This window comes from Paroedura picta, chromosome 2 (assembly GCF_049243985.1).
Source record: "Paroedura picta isolate Pp20150507F chromosome 2, Ppicta_v3.0, whole genome shotgun sequence".
Classification (NCBI taxonomy): Eukaryota; Metazoa; Chordata; class Lepidosauria; order Squamata; family Gekkonidae; genus Paroedura; species Paroedura picta.
The window spans coordinates 122388392-122410041 of record NC_135370.1 but is presented as its reverse complement, the minus strand read 5'-3'; the positions used below and the strand labels follow the sequence as shown (position 1 = coordinate 122410041).

The 21650-nt window shown below is 48.9% G+C and overlaps 1 protein-coding gene across 5 annotated transcripts in view; it reads right to left on the bottom strand.

Moving 5' to 3' along the window:
- LARGE2 (LARGE xylosyl- and glucuronyltransferase 2) overlaps nucleotides 1–21650 on the bottom strand; it is a 60763-nt gene that overhangs the window by 22684 nt on the left and 16429 nt on the right. Inside the window, exon 1 of one of the 5 annotated variants that reach the window (XM_077322300.1) lies at nucleotides 8845–8990. The exons of 1 other annotated variant lie outside the window; for it this stretch is intronic. The gene's annotated coding sequence lies outside the window, so the exon portion shown is untranslated. Of the gene's footprint in view, nucleotides 1–7191; nucleotides 7261–7641; nucleotides 8111–8280; nucleotides 8553–8844; nucleotides 8991–21650 lie in introns of those variants that run through there. 3 more of the 5 variants (XM_077322297.1, XM_077322298.1, XM_077322301.1) reach the window with 3 other exon arrangements.

The window sequence follows — 21650 nt, the reverse complement described above, 5'->3', positions numbered from 1 at the left end:
GGCATTGCTAGCCATGTGGACTTGCTGTTTAAATGGGGGGAAATACCAGATCCCAAATGGGATTGTGGAACAGTCCGCCAAACTATTTTCCATCTCTCATGGGAGATGCTTTTCAGGGACCTGTGACAGAGCACTTTGTTCCTTACCCAGCTGCGACTGAATAGATTGAAAACTTAGATATTTAATTTTGTGATTTCTAAATCATCCCTTTCAAAAAATTAGTCTTGGGGAAGTATACAGCAGTAAAAAGAATACAAAATACAAAAAGAAGAGTTGGTTCTTATATGCTGCTTTTCTCTACCCGAAGGAGTCTCAGAGTGGCTTACAATCGCCTTCCCTTTCCCCTCCCCACAACAGATACCCTGTGAGGTGGGTGAAGCTAAGAGAGCCCTGATATTACTGCTCAGTCAGAACAGTTTTATCAGTGCTGTGGAGAGCCCAAGGTCACCCAGCTGGCTGCATGTGGGGGAGGAGCGGGGAATCAGCTCACCAGATTAGAAGTCCGCACTCCTAACCAAACTGTCTCTCTAAATTCTAAAATTCAATTAAAAGCAATTTCCTAACTCCTATTAAGCTGCTTCACATATGGACAATCCAGTGAGTTAGGCAAACAAGCTAGGATGTATATCAGAAAAGCTTGGCTCAGAGGGGGTACTCATCCAAAAGTAACCCCCCAAATGGGGGCATGCAGGGGGCCCAGGTATAGCCTCAACTAAATGCATGGTGGAAGAGTGCCATTTTGCAGAATTTGAGAATTTTGACCATCCTGTAAGGGCCTGCATTTCTGCCGGCAGCTCATTCCACTGGAGCTAGGGTCAAGAAGACCCTGGCTCTGGTTGAGGTCAGAGGCACCTCTTTAAGACCAAGGATCATCAGGAGATTAGAGTTTGCTGGCCACCAAGGTATTTGGGGCCATAAATGGGGAGGTGGTCCCTGAGATACACAGGTCCCAGACCATGTCAGGTTAAAACCAACACCTTAAACCTGATCCAGAACTCAATCGGCAACCAGTGCAGCTGTTGGAGAACAAGTCAAATATAGGTTCCTCACAGGGTCCCTGTAAGGACCTGGGTGGCTGCATTTTGTACCAACAGCAACATCTGGGTCAGGGATAAGGGAAGGCCCATGTAGAGCAAGTTACAGTAATATTAGTATTTAGGAGGACTGTCTAATCGGTCTGCATAACCATTGTGCCTATTTGATAATATATTTCATATTTATTATATGTTTCCTGTGTGTACTAATAAATTAATAAATTAATAAATTAATAAATTAATAAATTAATAAATTAATAAATTAATAAATAATTATTAAGATTTTTTTTTACCCTTCCTTTCACCTTCCTTTTGCATTGTTGTTTTCAAGGAGTTTCTTCTTCTCAAAGCAAAAGTGGATGTGACAGACTTCTGGAGAAATGTTGAGTGTACACAAATGCGGAGCTTTCTTTCTTTCTCCAGGAAATCCTTAGAGGGTCTGAGTTAGGTAGGCCAAGCATATCCCCAGCTTTCAATTGTGTTTCATTCCTGTTATTCCCATCCACAGCAGTTTGACGGAACATGTATTTCTCTCTTACATGTTCTAGTTTCCAAGATTCCATGCTCTCTTTCAACACAGAGAGCGATGTGATTCCACAGACGGCCCTTCTAAAGTGTTTAAAGTTAACCCGACTCATTCCGCCAAGTTTCTAAAATGCCAGCTGTTTCTGTGCTCTCATTTTGCACTCCTGCTCCACCAACTTGGCTTGGAGATTTCATATCTGAACCACCCCCAAGTGCTGGCAGGCACATTTCCCCTTTTAATCTCCTTAAAGAGCTGCCACACACTCGTTGTCAAGTTCTAACCTGTTCATATTTAATGACCTGGAACATTTCACCCATTGTCCCTTAGGGATGAGTCATCCCAAACCAGATGTTCCCCAGCTCCTGTCACTTTCCCCAGGCCAATTTAAAATCTGCTCTGTGACCTTTTGACTATTAAGTGTCAGCACTCTGCTTCCATTTTGGTTTAAGCAAAGCTCGTCTGTATTGTCAGAGTCCACTTGTCCAAAAATATTCCCCTCTTCCCAGCCTCACCACCTCACACACATCTGTCAGTGATCTCCATCTATGTGTAGGGCTAGTCTTTGGAAGTCCTAATCTTTAATCTCCTGCCTAGCAATTCAGCAGCAACTAGTCCCTTCCCCAGTCACCTGCTTCCAGGCAAGTGGGCCAGACTATTCCCAGAGGAAGGCTCCCAGAAGAAGGGAAGAGAGAAAGCTGAAGACAGGAGAACAGATTGGAAAGCTGGTTGGTGGGCAGGAAGAGGCAGGGAAAGGTTACAGGGACTGTCAGAGAAGGGAAAGAAGAAATAGTAGGGATAGGGGTGCAGAGGAAAATGAGATGCCCCCCACAATTCCTTGCAAGTCTTATTTCCCTGCCTTGTTTCCCCTAAAAGCTCCCTCTCCACAAAGGTGCAGTCTCAGTACAAAAATATTTTAGCTAATCACGAAATCACTTCTCAAATCATTAGCTAGATGCCTTCCCCCCCAACCGTCGTTCAGTTTAATTAACCAACTGGAGAAAAATGCAGGTATCCAAAGGAATTCTATGCATTTTATTTCATTTATAACCCACTTCCAACAGTCTCCCCTCCTTCACTTTATCCTCACAGCAACCCTGTGAGGCAGGTTAGACAAAGTAAGTGTAGCTGTCTCACCCAGCAAGCTTCCATGGCACGAGTATTTGAGCCTGGTCTCCCAGATCCTGGCCAACACTCCAACCACTACACAATGCTGGCTCCCTAACGCTAGACACAGAAAGAAATTCAGTTGCCTACACCTGGAGGAGACTTCTGCTTATGCTCAGGAGGGGTTGCGTCTGGCCTCTTTCTCTACTGACCTGCAAGAATGAGAGAAGACAAGTTTCTCATGTGATTATTTTTTCTCTCTCTCCAGCTTAGCATCCCACTGTTCACAAACCTAATCCTTAAGCCTTGCAGTCTCCAGTGGGACTGCTGCATTCCTCAGAGACCTGCCAGGCAATTACCAACCAGACAGAGGCTCCATTTAGGCTGAGGGGTCACTGGTCAAGCCAAGTGGAAAACACATTTGCAGCTCTTCCTTACTTCCCTGCTCACCAGAGTCCAGAAGCCTTGGCACCTATTGTTAACACTGTTCCCGGAGAAACTCCAGCCCAGACAGTCTCCTGGGGTTCCCTGTCTTGTTTTCCTTGCACATGTGCAAAATGGAAAACATCAATGAAAACTTGCCACCTGCCTGACTGAAACAAGGCAGCCCGGGAGCACCAGGATTCTGCAAAAGGAACCGGGCAGGCCGTGCCATGCCCCCCATTTTCAGTGGGTGAGAGAGAAAGAACACTCTGCCTCCCAACAGCTATTACAGAAGGAATTCCAAGTCCCACAGAAGTGTGGCTCAAGATCCTCTAGTCTAGTGGAAAACTCAGTTTTTATGACCAGGATCAAGACACAGCAGACAGGAGAGCTTGAAAGGGGGGGGGGGTCTCCGTTTTCCAGAAATATCAACCAGCCTTGTATTTTGCATGCTCCTTGGGGGTAAAATACAGATTGCCAGGTCACATTATGACTTCTCCTCACTCACTAATTTGCTTTGTATGCAGAAGATTCGGAGTGTGAAGAACTTCCCTATCCCCATGGTTAATATTTTCCAAATAATGTATCAGTTTACTGGGGGAGGAGAATAATTGGTCTACTAAACATGGATATTCCTAGTATGTCACTAACAGTTGAATGCTAGGCAGAGTTATACCTTTCTAAGACCATGGATTTAGAAGGTTGTAACTCTACTAGGATATGAGCCTCTTGTGGCGCAGAGTGGTAAGGCAGCCGCCTGAAAGCTTTGCCCATGAGGTTCGGAGTTCAATCCCAGCAGCCGGCTCAAGGTTGACTCAGCCTTCCATCCTTCCGAGGTCGGTAAAATGAGTACCCAGCTTGCTGGGGGGTAAACGGTCATGACTGGGGAAGGCACTGGCAAACCACCCCGTATTGAGTCTGCCATGAAAACGCTAGAGGGCGTCACCCCAAGGGTCAGACATGACTCGGTGCTTGCACAGGGGATACCTTTACCTTTACTTTAACTCTACTAGGACTGCTGTTTCATCCTTAAACAACTTCAAAAACTGACCTGTCGGGTTGCCATTCTAATGTCTATGACAATTTTAAGGCAGTTTAATTGCACTGCTTACTGTAAGCATTATGGTGTACTATATTTTTGTTGTCTTTTTTCCTGTTCTGCAAAGCAGATGTATTGCCTCGTTAGTTATATTTATTATACAATGTTCTACTGCACTGAGCCTAAGGAACAAAAATCTTTACACCGCCCGTGGCGCCATGGGCGCCACGGACTAAATAAAGCCGTAAGGGCTGTGTAGGAGGAGTTAGGGCGGGCTCGGTCCGGGATGAGGAAGGGTGCCAATTGGCCCCTTCCTCTTGACGGACCATCGGCCGAGCCAATTGGCAGGCGCGAAGCGCCTGCCGATTGGCTCGGTCGATTCCCACCCCACTCACAAGGAAGCAACTGCGCCTCCGACGCGTCAGCCCGCCGCCCAGGGAGCCCCCGGCTTGGCGCGGCGAGAGGCGCGAAGCGCCTCTCGCCGCGTCAAGCCGCCGCTCAAGAAAGCAACTGCGAGCCGCGCGAAGCGCGGCTCGCAGTTGCTTCCTTGCTGGCGGGCTGACGCGTCGGATGCGTCAGCCCGCCGGCCAGGGAGACCCCGGCCTCCGCCGTTAAGCCGCCTCCACCGCCGCCGATCAAGCCGCCTCCGCCGCCATCAAAATGGCCGCCATTCAGTCGCGCGAAGCGCGGCGCCCGCCGATCAAGCCTTCCCTGTTAAGTCGCCTCCGCCCTCAAGCCTCCGCCGTTAAGCCGCCTCCGCCGCCACCGATCAAGCCGCCTCCGCCGCCATCAAAATGGCCGCCATTCTGAAAACACAGCGCCGGGTAAGAACTCTCCCACTGCCTACTCTCCCACTGCCTCCTAGCGCCCATTGTATTTAGGATACAATGGGCTCTTTTACTAGTGGACTATTAAGCAAATAAACAGAACAAGATTTTTTTTAATCCCATAACATCTCACAAGGGAAGGAAAAAGGCACACATTACGAAGCACCCAAAAAAATGGATCCCCAGGGTGATTCACCAAGGTGAAAGCAATCCCAGTGGCTCCCAGTGTTGGGATGCCTCCTGCCCCAGACAATCCTAACTGCCACAAAGCCCCAGTAAAGAGCTTTCTAGCAGCTCTTCCTTCAGCCCTGGAACTGGTTGCAGAACAGTTGTCACACAGTGACGGTACCCACCCGTGGGCACCTGAGTGGGACACAGTGTAAGACCAGAAGTTCCTTCTGCTTTCAGTGCCATCAGTGCCAGCTTTCTAGCAGCTCTTCCTTCAGCCCTGGAACTGGTTGCAGAACAGTTGTCACACAGTGACAGTACCCACCCGTGGGCACCTGAGGGGGACACAGTGTAAGACCAGAAGTTCCTTCTGCTTTCAGTGCCATCCCGCTTAAAAACGCAGAACCTTCACTCCTGCACTGTGAAACTGTTCATGTGACCATGCATGACAGATACATGATCATCAAATATTGCTCAGCTTAAAAAGAGTTCACACACTGGAGGGTTTTCCACCAGTTTTGTATCACCTACAAACAATGGGGCTTCATGGGGTGTGATGTTCTCTGTAGCCTTCTCATTGAACTGGCCTGGCCTGGCTGACTCATGTCTCTTCCCTTCAGACCCCTGGAGCCTATTGATGTGCAGATTCTTCCTGTAGCCTCCAATCCAGGTGGGGGAGGGAAGAGAAGGGGAAGGCTTGGAGGCAAGGGAACCACTCTCCAAATCCTTTGTCAGGATTCCTGCAGAGCGGCTGTTCAAACAATGAAGCGGATTCCCTTAGACAACTGCTACCACCCCCCTTCAGCAGACTCCTCTCCCTCCAGTGCCCAGATGCAGAAGCTATTACTGTTCACATTCCGAATATCATGAAAATGACCACCATGAGAAAACAGAAGCAAAAGTTTGCTGGATCAGACCAAAGGAGCCCTGCCTTCTTCAGCATGCTATTTCCCATAATTGCTGAGCGACAAGGCAACAGATCTTCCCTCCACTAACTGTGATCAGCTGGAGCTCAGCTTTATGAGTCTGAACATAAACATTTTGCCATCACAGCTAACAACTGCTGACCCTTTTTGAATTGTTCTTTCTACAGTCAACTCGCAACGATTGGTGGCAGTGAATGCCCCAAGCTGTGTGAAGTCCTTGGGTCTGTCCCAAATCCATTGGCCTGTCAGCTTCATTGGATCATGCTGGCATGAGGGGTGCCTCTGCTCAGCCCAAGGCAGCCACTCCTGCAGAGGTCATCGCAAGTGCCTGTGGCTTACCTGCCCACTTGCCCAAACTCTCCTGCTTGAGGGGACGTGTGTGACTAAAATGCTGTCAAGCCACAGCCTACTAAGGAGGAGGACTCCCCAAGGTTTGCAGGACAAGCAACTAAACCAAACTGGTTTGCCATTGCCTTCCTCTGCACATGGCTTGCAGAGTACTGAGTCTGACCTTGCTGAGCGTCCCAGATCAAACCAGGCTGGGCTGTGCCACACTTCTTCCCTCCAGAGGGCATAAGAATTAATTTCCACTTGGAAGAAGGCAGGCAGGCACCACAAGAACCTCATGTGCACGTCCTGTCCTGTCCACTCACTCAAATCTCCCTGGCAGATGTTTAAGCCCCGAGCCCCTTCAGGGGCAAACAGTTTCAGAGACTTTCAAGCTGGATTTTCACCAAGGAGGCTGGGGAAATCTCTCCCGAACCCGCCCTGAGGTGGCCAGACCGCGCCTCCCCGGTCAGAACCCCGCCCCCGAGAGCGCCCAAGGGCGGCCAGCGGATCGCCGGAGAGCCCACGTGGCCGCGCGTCCTTCACAGCCCGCTAAACAGCCCGCGAGAGTTCCGCCGCGCGGCCACGGACAGGCGCCTCCGCTCGGCGTGGCCAGAAGGGCAACGGGATGGCGCTTTGCCTCCTCGCTCCGCCAGGGCGCTCCTCTGCGCCCACCTGGCCCTGGGGCGAGCGAAGGCGCTGCTGCTGCTGCTGCTGCTGCGCCCTCCCCCCCCCCCCCGGCGCCGAGTAACTCGCCCGCCCAGGCTGACCCCGGGACCCCCCACCTCCGTCTCCCACCTGCGCCCGCCGGCCTCACCTGGCGCGGCCTCGCCTCCCCTGCCCGGAAGGAGGAGGACCAAGCCGACCTCGCAGCCGCAGCCGGAGGAAAGTCCCACTCATGCCTTTCGCCCGCCCTCCGCGTCCAGCCGAGCCCCCCACCCCACCCACCCCCCAAGGCGGAGCGGCCCGGACGGGCACAGCCGCCCACCTGCGACGGGCTCTCCGCAGAGCGCCGCCGGGGAAGGCGCTGAGTGCCGGCCTGGGCCAGGCGGGAGGAGGTGCGTCCATCAGACACGCAGGAGCCGGGGCGGCGGGGGGGGGGGGTAGGCAGCGGTGGGATTGGCGGGCGAGGCGACGCCAGAGCGCGCTGGATGCCTTGCAGGCTGCGGACTGATTAAGATGAAGCCACAAGTGTCTCGCTCCCCCCCCCCCCTCGCACTTGTGGCTTCTCTGGTCAGTCCTACGGAGAGCCCAGTTCGAATCTCACCTCGGCGCTTTGCTCGGGCCGCCCTCGCCACCTGCCACGAAACCGGGGCGAGGAGGCAGAGAGGCTAAGCCGATTCCCGGGAAGTCGCCGTGTTCAGCTGGTCGCCGCGAACCCCCGCGTCTCGCCGCCCGCCAGTCTTCTCGTGGCCATCGAGCCGGGCTGCATCTCTCGTCGTCCCCCAAGGCTTCCGCTACCCACCAGGTCGGGCAGAGTTAGGCCCCGCAGCCCGTTGACTTCGGCGCACTTCTGAAGAGAGCAGCCCCGCACGACCACCAGGGCAGCCGGCTCTTTGTGGAAACTAAAGGGCAGGGGGAGGGCCGAGCGGCCCTCTCCCCCCAAAGTCTTGAGGTGACGGAAGGAGCCCGCGTCGTTCTCCGGCTCCAGCTGGCCCCCGGAGGGCCAACTCTGCGGCGCCCGCCCTTGCTTGCGGCCCCGGCCCGGGAGGGAGGGCGGCGGCGACGACGACGCGGGCCCGGAGTTCCCGGGAAGAGCCCGCGGGGCGGAACGGAGAGCCGCCCCCCTCCCGCCCTCCCCGCAGGTGCAGCGAGCGCCAGCAGGCCCTGCCTGTAGCCGGCCCGGAGCTGGGGCTTTGCGCACGCACCAAGCCGCAGAAATGCCTGTCCCGAGGCTGCAACTTACTTCCACTGCGAAACGGCCTCTGTGCGGCCGCGGGGAATGTCAGCTCGCTTGCAGCGGCGTCTCCTCCGACGGCTGTGGCCGCGGGCTGCACAGGGCGAACTTCTTCCAGGGGCCCTCCTTTGCATTCAAGCCCCCCCCCACCTCCCTTCCAAGCTGCTCTGCCGTGCCCGCTTGACCTAGGAGCAAAGCGCCCGTGCGTGAGTGAGTGAGGGCAGGCGGATTTGCATCTCAGCAGACGTGCACCGTCCCTGGCTCCCAGTTGGGGCCGGCCCAGTCAGTTGCATTGCACAGGCATGCTGCAGGGGGAGATTTCTGGAGCAAGTCAAACCTAAGCTTATTCCGAAGATACAAAGGCTTTCATATTGGGATGTAAACCTTTTAAGGGGCAGGAAGTCTGTTTTCCATCTTCTGAACAAACTCCTGAGACATGAACCTATGGTCTGAGGGGCTAAGGGAATGTTCTGGAAGAGATCCCCCATTAAGTGCTGAATTCCACCCCCTTAAAGACAAGGAGGTCATATTTCAGCCTCTTTATGCAAGCTGCAGCACACTAGCAGTACTTACAGAATCACTGCAGATCACAATAACTTGCAGAGGTGGACCAGAATTTCATGGCCTTTGTCTTGGGGGGAGGTGTCTTTTGGCCAGGAGAGCTCTCACATCTCTAGGGCCAGAGGCAACCAGCCACTCCTGTGTGCACAGGCACCTTCTCTTTCATGTATCCCTGAGTGCTTTTGCCCTCCTCCGTTAGCACAGCATTGGGGAATGCGGCTGACTTTGTCAGGACTTGTGCAGAGCAACCTCCAAGTAGAAATTTAAGACAAACTTTTTCTTCTGAAGGAGCTGCTTTTTTATCAGACAACTTTCTAGACTGCTGTGACTCCCCCAAGAGAATAATGGAGATGGTGGAGGGAATAGTAAAGGGCCAAATAAAAGGGTACTCCCATCCCCACAGCATTCACACACATTGCACACCCTCATTACAGGGAAGTCCTCAATATATTGCTCCCCCCCCCCTTTCAGTAGCTTCTTGCTTACTTCAGACAAACATTAAGATCTAGGGCTCCCTCATAAAAGCATTCTTTGTTCCCATTAAAAGGATATAGATAAGCACTGCTTACAGTACATTATTGTTTGTAGTGCCCTACAGCAGCTCGCCCTGATCTGTGCATTCTTATGCAGAATTGTGGTTTGCATTCCAAGAGGACAGATAAAGTTCAGGTTGTTTTAAAATCCCCCTCCCCCCACATTTTCTGTTCTAGCATCTAAGATTCTCCTTGCACTTGACTGGCCAGCCTTACGGTATCCCTCAACCCTATGTATAAGGCTTGATGCCTTTAGAATGATCTCCCCAGGTCAGTTCAAAACCACAGGACTACTCCTGAAGGACTGAGGTACAGAACTGCCTTCTCGGTTATGTACTCTCATAATGCACTCCTCCGTCATGCCAGGAAGGGCCTGTTTTTTATTTGCCTGTAGAGGAGGAGATGGCTGAACCATTCAACAGCCCAAGACTGCAAAAGTAGGTACACCTAAGTACACTGCTTCCAGTGGTTTAGACTCTACCTAAGAGCAGACTGTTCATAGTAAGGAGGCGAGAGCCCATTTCCTTTGGAAAATGATGGTTCTAGCTGCTGTTGCACTGTCAGGACCATGGGCCTTGTTTTGTATATATTCATTGGGTGTGCATGTGTCCCAATTCCCTATCGCTGCATTAAACTGATTACTTCAGTCTTAATTTGTGGACTTTAGAACTAGGTCTTAGAATAGGCTTTCAGGAACTGTGAGTGCATCTTCCTTTGCTTTCATGCATTCATCAGTGCTTTTGTTTACTGTTTACCCGTCTGCTTTCTGCCCTTCCTTCTCGGATTTATAATACACAGGCGTAGATAGCAGGGACCTTTTTGCCAGTAAATGTCAGGCACTGGGATGACGAAAGAAGTAATAAAATCTGTCCATGCATTTTGAACATTTAATCCCCATATCGCTTTAGCCAGAATGACTAATATCGAAAGCGGCTACAAGTACCCAGTCCTCAACTACTGGAAATAGTGTCTCTGCCCTAGGGAGTTCTGAGAGGGAGGCAGAGGTCAGCCGCTCCGCCCACACAGAAGCTGCCCAGCCCTCCCCACTGAAAGGGAGAGTTGCTGAAGTGACCATTGGCCCAGCAGGCTCAGCTGCACCAGCTCTCTCTCCCCCCTCCCCCCTTATAGAGTTTTTAAAGGGACAGGAATTACCTTTGCTTGAGAAATTGGCAATCCTTTTACTACCCAGAGCTTACCAACAAATGTAATGACACATCTTGTTGCTATTGCACAAGCTAAAAGCTTGTGGATTTAGAAGGAAATAATCAGTGTGCTACCAGCCCCCAACAATTCAGTGCTACAAGCTCATGGATCACCTACTGCAGGAGGTGTGGATTGGTATGAGTTGCAAATATGAAGAGTGAGGGATAATCAGGTTTGGAAGAAAAACAGCACAAGATGAGGTTGATCTGAACATTAATAAGCAGTCCAAGGAAAAAGGGACCCCATCCCAAGCACCTTAGCTTCTGATTCTGCCTATGTTCTTATAATTTGTGTTGTAGGTACAAACGTGGCAGGTATAGTAGAATGGGAGAAGTTCCATAAAAGTAGTTTCTCCTACTCCAATACTCTTCTAGGATTAAAAAAAAATAAAGTCACCTGCACTGGGATTCTGCAACCCTATCAATAGCCCTGCACTCCTGCTCCTACTTACTGGCCACCGTCCCTATTGCAGGTATGTTCCCCTGAGCCTCTCCTTAGTATGCAACCAAACTCCTATCCAGTTCCTCTGTATTGTCAACCCATCATCATGCCTGGAAGGGTGAAAGTAGAAAGGGTATACAGAAGAGGACTGAGGCTAGCACTCCCCTCCTGTTTTTATTCACTCAGCCACTAACATTCTGGTTCAGAATTAAGCACACATTTAGACAGTTGTTTAACCACAAGGATTGTTTGCTGTTCCTCAAAATGTAACCCTGGACAATTACGTTGGCGTGCGACCTGCCTACAGTATCCCAAACGCTTTAAAAGAATATTTAAAAAACATGAGACAGAAGCTAGTAACAGCTCTACAGCTGGTGTTCACATTCTTACATGTGAACTGGCACATGCATAACCCAGAGAATGTCAACTGCCCACCCTGTGTCATTCTTGGGCAGAGTTATTTCTAGCTCTGGCCTTGGCACCACAGTATCCTAGCAATGCATAAACCTCCTGTTGTGCCCAGAGACAAGAAACCACACTAAAAATAGGGAAGTCTCGGTGACTGGGCCCAAGAAAAGGGTAAAGCCACCTTGGTGGAGTGGGTCAGAGTGGCAGCCTCTAATCTGGTGGACTGGGCTTGATTCTCTACTCTTTCGCATGCAGCCAGCTTTGTGATCTTGGACATGTCACAGCTCTCTTAGAACCCTCTCAGCCTCACCTACCTCACAGGGTGCCTGATGTGGGGGGAGGAAGAGTAGGCAGTTGTAAATCTCTTCAAGACTCTTGTGGGTAGTAAAAACAGAGTACAAAAAAAAGGGGGTGGGGGGGGAAAGCTTCTCTTGGTCCTGTAGTGATTAGTCTACCTCTTAAACACTGGGTATTTCATAAGCAGTTTCACTATATAGAGGGGGTAGGTAAAGGTAAAGGTATCCCCTGTGCAAGCACCGAGTCATGTCTGACCCTTGGGGTGACGCCCTCTAGCGTTTTCATGGCAGACTCACTACGGGGTGGTTTGCCAGTGCCTTCCCCAGTCATTACCGTTTACCCCCCAGCAAGCTGGGTACTCATTTTACCAACCTCGGAAGGATGGAAGGCTGAGTCGACCTTGAGCCGGCTGCTGGGATTGAACTCCCAGCCTCATGGGCAAAGCTTTCAGACGGTTGCCTTTCCACTCTGCGCCACAAGAGGCTCTTGAGGGGGTAGGTACTACAAGCCAATTCACCCCAACAGCCTTAACCAAAGTGAACAGAGAAGTTAGAGGACTCACAAAAACATATGGTTCTGCTGGGGAAAGGATGTTTTAAAAATAAGAAAATGCAATGACTTACGGAACAATCCTAAGAACAATTCTAAAATTGTAGACAATCTCTCAGAATTAGACTATATGTTAGGGCACTTCCTAAACAAAAATAATTTGTAAAATTATAATGGGAATCAAAACAACCACTAGTAGCCGGGCTAGTTATACAACAGTACAAACAACAGAAAGTACATTTACCATTAAGTACAGAGGTATATTTCTGTTGAACTACTACCAAAGAAAGTTATACAATGCTGAAACTCCCCCCAGCATAATATAATATCTGCTGTTAATAGAATATTGCAATAGACTGAAGAAAGAACAATTTTAATAAATGGGGAAACTTAGCTATCAAATCAAATTTATTTAATACAGCACCGCGTCCAAATAAAACAGATGGCAAAAAAACATTTCACAGCGGAAGTTACATAATCAGGGAACCAATGCAAAATTTAAAATATTTAAAATTGCATAATTGATAAGTACATTATAAAAATGCATAGTAAAATTCCTCTAAAACACCTTTACTTAAGCTTAAGTTGTCTTTCCTGTATGCTAAGCACATGAGCACAAAATTTTGCAACCTGCTTAATAATATGGCCTCTAGTGTTCCACAGGAGAAATTGGACTTTACCTTTGTTTGAGCTATTGGAAGAATCCCTGAGTAATGGGAGGATGAATTTATTTCTTACAGAGTTGAAGGTAGGGCACCTCAAGAGGACATGCTCGATTGACTCTATCTTCCCAGAATTACAGGGGCAGAGTCTTTCAGCTACTGGGGTTTTCTTGAAGCGGCCCACCAGCATGGCAGAAGGTAACGCAAAGCATCTAGCTAGCGTGAATGTTCTCCTATAGTATTTTGTTTCCAAACAGGAGAGATAGTCTGCTGAGGCTTGAATATATCTGGAACACAGTGCTGCACCATACCTAGGGGAGCAAGAAAGATCAGTTTGACACTCTTAGCTATGATTTTTTAGTATTAAAAGGCGGGAAACAGCTAATTAGTCATAAACAGGATATTATATTAATGTGTTCCATTGTGTTTTGTATACTCTCATTTGTTTATGCTTTTCTTTTTTAAATCTGTAAGCCACCTTGACAACTTTAGCTGAGCAGAATTTTAAAAATTGCATTAATAAGAATCAAAAAGTAGCCTAGATGGATTAGACAGGACATCCAGTTCATGGTCAGTCTCCGTGCTGAAACACATTGGGACTACATCTGCACAGGCTGGGTGTGAAGATCTTTCTAACTCTCAAAAGGTCAAAGATGGGGTGCCCCTCCTTTCTGCATGTACTGTGGCTTTTCCAACCAACCCTCATGCATGAAGGGAAAATATGCCATTTTCCTAATTCCTTCTTCTCTGCCATCAGTAGAAGACATGTTCTCCTTGAATAAAGCTGTAGGACACACCTCAAGTCTGTCACCTAATGATGATGTACACCTCTATTCTGAGCAAATGTTCTGCATGGTGAAGTCACTGGACATGGATGTTAGTGCCTGCAATCCCCAGCCTAAGAACAAAATTCCGAACACTCCATATTTGAAAACACCAGGCTCTCTGCATTCCCAGTGTTGGATGATTTCCCGGACCTTGCCAAATCCATCTGTGAAAAACCCTCTACAATTCAACCTACCTCAGGGAAGATTGACAACATGTATAGAGTGAAACAGGAAGACTGCCACTTCTTGTTTGTTGACCTGACTCCTCCTTCTCTTGTCACAGAGAAGGCCTAGACTAGGTCACAACAACAAAGCTCTCACTCATGGCAACATGGCACTAAATAGTCCAGAAAAATTACCCCTTCTCCCCCCTTTTCCCCATTTATGGAGGGATGGAAAGAAGGTCAGATCGTAAGACTCTCTGCTAGCTGACCGGGGTGGGGATGTTCTTCCACATCACCCTGGCCTCAATCTGGTGGAAGAGTCCCATTTTGCAGGCCCTGTGGAAAGCTGGAAGCTCCCGCAGGACCTACAACTCACCTGAGAGGCTCATTCCATCATGTCGGGGCCAGGACAGAAAAGGCCCTGGTCAAGGCCAGTTGTGCTTCCCTGGGGCTGGGAACAACCAATAAATTATCACCCACAGAATGTAGGGCACTGTAGGGGGCATAGGGAAATAGGCGGTTCCTCAGGTATGTGGGTCCTAGACTGCAGAGGGCCTTAAAGGTTAAAGCGAAAACGTCGAATCAGATCTGGACAGCAACTGGTAGCCAGTGCAACTGCCTCAGCACTGGCTGGATGTGGGCCCTCCAGGGTGTTCCAGTGAGGCCCCTAGCAGCCGCATTTTGTACTAGCTGTAATTTCCAGATCAGGCGCAGGGATAGGCCCACGCAGAGCAAGTTACAAAAATCTATTCTGGAAGTGACCGTCGCATGGATCACAGTGGCTATGTGGTCAAGGAGACAGGTAGGGCGCTAGTAGCCGGGCCTGGCAAAGATGGAAATAAGCCTGGCCCGCTACCTTCTTGACCTGGGCCTCCAGTGTTAACAAGGCATCCAAGGTCCCCCCCAAATTCCTTGCTTGGGGCGCGATGGTCAGTTGCGTCCTGGCCAAGGTGGGTAATCGCGCTTCCTGATCTGCTCCTTTCGACCCAAATCACAGGACCTCCATCTTGGCAGGGTTGAGTTTCAGATGACTCTGCTCGAGCCATCTAGCTACGGCTTCCAAACATCTGGCAAATGGATCCAGGGGGGAATCAGGGTGGCCGTCCATCAGGAGATACAGCTGGGTGTCATCAGCATACTGATGGCAACCCAAGCCATAACTCCTTACCAGCTGGGCCAGAGGGCACATGAAGATGCTGAAAAGCATGGGGGAAAGCTCCGAGCCCTGTGGTACTCCACAAGGGAGCCCAAATGAGCTCAATAGCTCATCCCCCAACGCCACTCTCTGGGTCCGGTTTAGGAGGAAGGAGTGTATCCAGCGTAATGCTGTGCTCCTTATCCCCGTCCCGGCGGCATGCTAGAAGTTCGTGGTCGACCACATTAAATGCGGTTGACAGATCTAAAAGAACTAACACAGCAGCCACCTTGATCCAACTGGCGACGGAGACCAGCACCGTCAGGGTGACCAGCACGGAAGCCAGACTGGTATAGTTCTGTCCATTCATAAGGTTCTGTCCATTTATAATGAGCCAAAGTTGTTCATTTGCCACACCAGGCCCTACCAGGGCAAAAGGGCCTCTTTTCAGCCTCTGTCCCACTGGGTTGTGAGCACCATTAAACTGTGTTGAGTTACTCAAGTGGGCGTGAAGTGTCCTTTGCTTCTTCGGAGCACTCCACCAGGAATTCTCAGTCCTCTTCAGCTGCCTTCCCGAGAGGTGTGTCCCTTGATGACATCTGCAAGCACTGCGCAGTCCTCTTCTGAGACTTTCATCCATCATTATGCTGTGGATGTGAATGCATGGAGTCAACGGTGGGCCAAGCTGTTGCACGCTCTCCATTTGACTGATCAGCTCACTCCCTCATCTAGGTAAGCCTGCCTGCGACTCTCTCAGTGCGGGACTGCATGGAGAGTGACAATGAAAACAGAGTTGTGTTTACCTGTACAGGTACACATTCCCCCTCTCCTGCCCCGCTGGGGGCCACTACCACTTATCCTCCATGACAGCTTGGGCAGCTCAGGAGAAAATCAGGGGAAATGGTGCCTCTCTTCTTGGTGCAACACATTTAGCAAAACAGCCGTGTCACATGCAGAATGCAGGGGCACCCCCTGCCTTGCTCTTTTGTGAGCTAGAAAGATCTTATCAGTAGCCGACCTGTGCAGACACAACCCCAATATATGCTTCCATGGGAGAGCATTACAAACAACAGTTATAGGTAAGAGAGCAAGTATATGCTGATGACGCCCAGCTCTTCCTCCTGATGGATGGCTGCCCCGACTCTCCCCCAGAAACATTAGCCAGCTGCCTGGAAGCAGTGACAAGGTGGCTCAAGCAAAGTTGTCTGAAGCCCAACCCTTCAAAGACGGAGGTCCTGTTGCTGGGCAGGAAGGGTCCAAGCGAGGATGTGCTCCTACCCAATCTGGATGGAGGGCAGCTATCAGTGGCTCACTCTGCCAGGAACCTGGGCATGATTCTCAATGCCTCCCTCTCAATGGAGGCTGAGATCATAAAGGTAGCATGGCTGGCATTCTACAGCCTTGGCCAAGCCACACTACTGGTGCCCTACTTGGCCCCGGAACACCTAGACACAGTGATCCATGCAACAGTCACCTCTAGTCTGGACTTCTGCAACTCACTCTATGCAGGCCTGCCCTTAACCCTGATCCAGAAACTACAGCTGGTCTGGAACAGGGCTGCCAGGGTTCTCACAGCAACACCATGGAGGTCCCATGTTTGTCCCATCCTCCAGCAGCTGCACTGGCTTCCAGTTGAATTCTGGATCAGGCTTAAGGTTCTGGTCATCACCCTCAAGGTCATATGCAGTCTGGGCCCAGTGTATGGAGGAATAGCCTCTCTGCCTACACTGCTCAAAGAGCCTTGCACTCCACTACCTCCAACCTCCTGGTGATCCCTGGCCCCAAGGAAGCTCCCTTGACCTCAACCAGGGCCAGAGCTTTCTCCATCCTGGCCCCCACCTGGTGGAGATCACAGTTCCAACAGGGCCTGTAAAAGGGAGCTCCTCTCCCAGGCATTTGGTTGAGGTCGGCCTGAACCAACATCTTCCCACTGGCCCCCAAGCCTCCCTCCTAAGGATCCATCCTCCTATGGATTCGTCCAACCCACAGGGCCATCAGTATGTGCTGGTTGATTTAATGTTCTCCCCATTGTTGTCTACTGTTACCACTGCATTATTATTATTATAAATTGAGTTACCTGTATAGTTCTTGTTTTATGTAAACCACCCTGAGCCTTGGGGGGGAGAGGTATATAAAAATAATAAATAAATATAATAAATAGGGAGAAAATAGCAGGGAAAGCATTTTTCCTGGGTACCAAGGAAGGATGCTCTCTTTGCTATTTTCTCCCTTGCTCACTTATATGCATGTGTTTCAGTCTGTGTTTGAGTTTTTACAGAATGTGTAATTATTTTGGCAAGAATCAATATAATGGCAAAGAGTTAATCAGAAATACATGATTAGGGCAGTGCAGTTCAAAGCTAGAAAGGAAAGAGGGATGCAGAAAAAAAACAACTAAAGATTTTTTCTTTCCATACAGAACTTTGTATTCACTGCCTTTAATGTAGGGCATAGAAAACAAAACAAGCAGACAAAACAGTATGACTGACAAAGACCAACCAACACTGTGCACTATATTATAAATGCAGATCCAAAATGGAGAATGATCTCCTCCCTATCTTTCTTGATTCTCTGATTAATAAATACCTGTCCGCATTCTCCCCACTCCCTTCCTCCCTCTTTTTGTAGTACAATAGTGTGCACTGTATGTGCAGGTAACACCCACAGCTTAACAAAAATGTAACAAAAACTCTTCCCGTTTATCTTTCTTTGTCCTTGAGGCAGAGGGAAGAGATGAGTGCCTGGCGCTGAATGCATTCTCCACAGACATCCCAGAGGCATGTTGCTGCACGGGAACTGGAAAGGATGAAGTCTAAGGATAAGGGGTGGGGAATTAATAGCGGAGAGCAAAGAAGCTCATAAATCCAAATGAAGTGATGATGGAATCGCAAATCACAACTGAGCAGCCCGTGCATTTTACAACCCACTGAGATGATTTATGTTGAACTGGGCTGCCTAATCCAGCAGTAATGCTATGAAACAAGCTCACTCAGAAAGGATCCTCTCAATTTGTGTGATTTGTATAGGAAAGCCCTCTGTAAAAATAAGCCATTAAAAGTAAATGTTTCCATGTTCACTGCAGTGACCATCATAGCCCAATGATCCCTATGATGCCCACTGATATATCTCCTGGCAAACATTTGCTTTGTCCACATAGTGCCTTTTCTCCAACACAGAGATCGAGTCCTGGGCTGTCATTCATCTCACTGCAACAGGAATTACTTCCTAAGAGCCCAGGGGACAACAACTTTGTGTCTGCCAACAGCACTCTTTCAGAAACACCCTTTCATAACAGGATGCTTGGCTCTAAGCATATTGTGATTACGCCTCCCCTATGGCCAGCCCCTTGAATTTAAAAAGTGAAAAATGCAAGGTGGAAGGAGAGAACAGAGGAGAATAGGGAGAAGATTCAGTCATTGCACAGGAGGCTAAAGTCGACATGCAGGTCACATGACCCTCTTTTCCACTTTTTTTGTTTTGTTTTTTGGCTGATGCAAAGACAAAGAAATGTCCTCCTTTTCACCTGCCCCTGCAAAGCAGGTGAGGTTTCTATGGTGGCAATTTGCTTCACAGAAGGCCAGTGTTCAGTCCTCTTATCTAGCACAAGGGTTGGGTTGGAGGAGGAGGTAAAGATAGAATTGCTGAGTGTTCAGTAAAGTGTGCCTGCCTGGTTAACAGCCCCCCTCCCCACCAGGCAACTAGGGACACAACACAAGAGCATATTCAAATAAGGTAATAAAAACAGGAAATAATGATGATCCTCAGTACTCCAAGACAGCAATTTTGTTCAGCTACAGAATCAGCACTGCCCAGCCAGAAGTAGCCAGCCATGCATTAGAGTAAAGCCCAATCTGAAGTGTCTCAGATAGACGGGCAGATACTAAAGCAGCGGACTCCCAGTTCCGGAGTGGAGACATGGCCCCCCAAGGACTGTGACACTAATTTTAACCACTCCCCCAGCTTCTGTTCTGGGGGATCAAAGGGGGATCAGAATGTCTTCAGCATCTCTCTCTCAGGCTCAATTGGGCTCCTTTCTTCTTTCTGTTCCTTTTGTTTCAAAATTCAATAAACAGGATGAAAAAGGAAGGGGGCTTTGACAAATCCCATCAAGGCTCAGGGGAAAGGAAGGCTGCCCTCAGCTTGACATGCTAGACCCAGCACTAATGAGAGGTAAGGAGGCACCTCCGGAGAACAGCAACAAACCCCTGAAGGAAGGGCTTCAAGAAGAAACAATGTTGGATGGAACAAAAAAGGGGGTTAAAGCACAGCTATGCACACCAAAAGGGACAAGTACCAAATCTCCCCTCCCTCCCTCCTCTCCCCTCCCCCACTTGACTAGGTCTCCTACAACCTGCATTCCAAAAGAGGCACCCAAAAGACCAAAAGCTGCTTCCAGCTAAGACTGGAATTTGCAGCTGAAACAGTTTTGTAATGGATGCCCCCCCCAACACGCACAAACAGCCAGGCAAACAAACTTGAGGACCAGCTAACAATTTGCTCAGCACCCTCTCATGGGTCAAAAAGGAACATATTTTACGCATCAGCCACAAGCGATCTGGTGTTTTATTTATTTATTATATTAATTTTATATATATAAAAAGGTGGGGCCTGGAGATCTGCTCTTACAATCTCCAGCGAATAGAGATCAGTCCCCCTAGAGAAAATGGCTGCTCTGGAAGGTGGACACTATGGCATATTCTCCCCTCCGCAAACACCACCTTCACCACCTTCCCCACGCTCTACTCCCAAAATCTCCAGGTATTTCGCCACCCAGAACAGACAACCCTAGCCACAGTGGGCCTAAACTGCCTTCTCAGCAATAAGAAGTGGTAAGTACTCCACACCAACTTACTTCCCTTCTGACTCTCTAGAATACAAGATAGTATTTCCTGCACTGTAAGAGCATGAAAACTAGCCTTTAAAGAATGACAGGGCAGCTGGATTTACTAAGGGTAATTCACAACAGTTGCAAGAGGTCTTGGCGGATTACAGGGCGTTGATTGCAGGTATGTGCACCATAGGATTTTAGGTTGTAGAATGAGATGAGCCTTTCTCTGTTAATCAGTGTTTAAAACACACAACTATAACCCTACAGCACACAGAAGCGGCTGCACAGAGGTGAAAACAGAGGTGATGCATGGAGGCCCTTATGACCTTCCAGCACCTCAAGTGCTAGATTAGAATAAGAAAATAAGAAGAACTCTGTGGATTAGACCAGTGGTCTATCAACCCAGCATCCTTTTTCTCCCAGTGGCCAACCAATTGCCCTGAACAGCCAATAAACAGGGCACAGAGGACAAGGACTTCCCTGATATTGCCTCCTAACTCTGGGTTTCAGAAGTTTATTGCCTTTGAATACCATTACTAATCATGGCTAGAGGCCACTGATGAACCTATCTTCCAAGAATCTGTCTACCTTCTTTTAAGTTGAAAGCCAGCTTCATATAGTGATTAGGAGCATGGATTTCTAAACTAGTGAGTCAGGTTTGAGTCCCTGTTCCGCCACATGCAGCCAGCTGAGTGACCACAGCACTGATAAAGCTTTTCTGACCGAGAAGTAATATCAGGGCTCTCTCAGCATCACCTACCTGAAACGGGGGGTGTCTGTTGTGGGGAGAGAAAAGGGAAGGCGACTGTAAGTCGCTTTGAGCCTCCCTTCTGGTAGAGAAAAGTGGTACATAAGAACTACTACTTCTACTTTTTCTTCTTCTTTGCAAATAATATGGAAAGCGATAAAATAGAGATAATCAACAACCAAACAACTACATCTCAACTTTGCCCATTCTATTTGATTATTCAGTCACTATGGAAAGCTCTGAAGGAAAATATCCTTTTGTCACATGACAGTAACTCAGGGCTGACTCACTTTAACTACTTTTATTCAGTAGATCTAGGTAATTCTTCTGTACAGGAGGCATCCAGCTTTCCAGCCAGTGTCCCTTTAACAGCTTCATTGTAGAAGCAAAGAATAAATTGTCACCAGATTGGCCCACCTTCTAATAAGCCTAAAGTGGAACCTAAAGCACATTAAAATTAGTAAGTGGCATGACTGAAAACAAATATGCTGTGATGATATGTATTAGTTTTACAACAACCTTGCTAGAAAAGGTCGGAAAATCTCCATCTTTCAGTTTTCTCCCTCTCTGCAGAAGCCAAAGGAAGGATTGCAAATACAAAATTACAGAAAACTTGTCCAACAGTGAAATCTTATGCAGAGTGATTACAAGCCAGAGTCACTCTGCATAGAATTGAACTGCTGAAGTCGGCTGCCCTTCAGATGTAAAGTCTGAAGCCTGATCACTAGGCTGATTACACATAGTCAGAAACAGTAAATGCATCAACTTAAATTTCCTCGTGGTGCTGAAAATAATCCATAGAGAATCACAGAATCATAGAGTTGGAAGGGGCCATACAGGCCATCTAGTCCAATTCCCCGCTCAACGCAGGATCAGCCCTAAGCATCCTAAAGCATCCAAGAAAAGTGTGTATCCAGCCTTTGCTTGAAGACTGCCAGTGGGGGGGAGCTCACCACCTCCTTAGGCAGCGTATTCCACTGCTGAACTACTCTGACTGTGAAATTTCCCCCCCTGATATCTAGC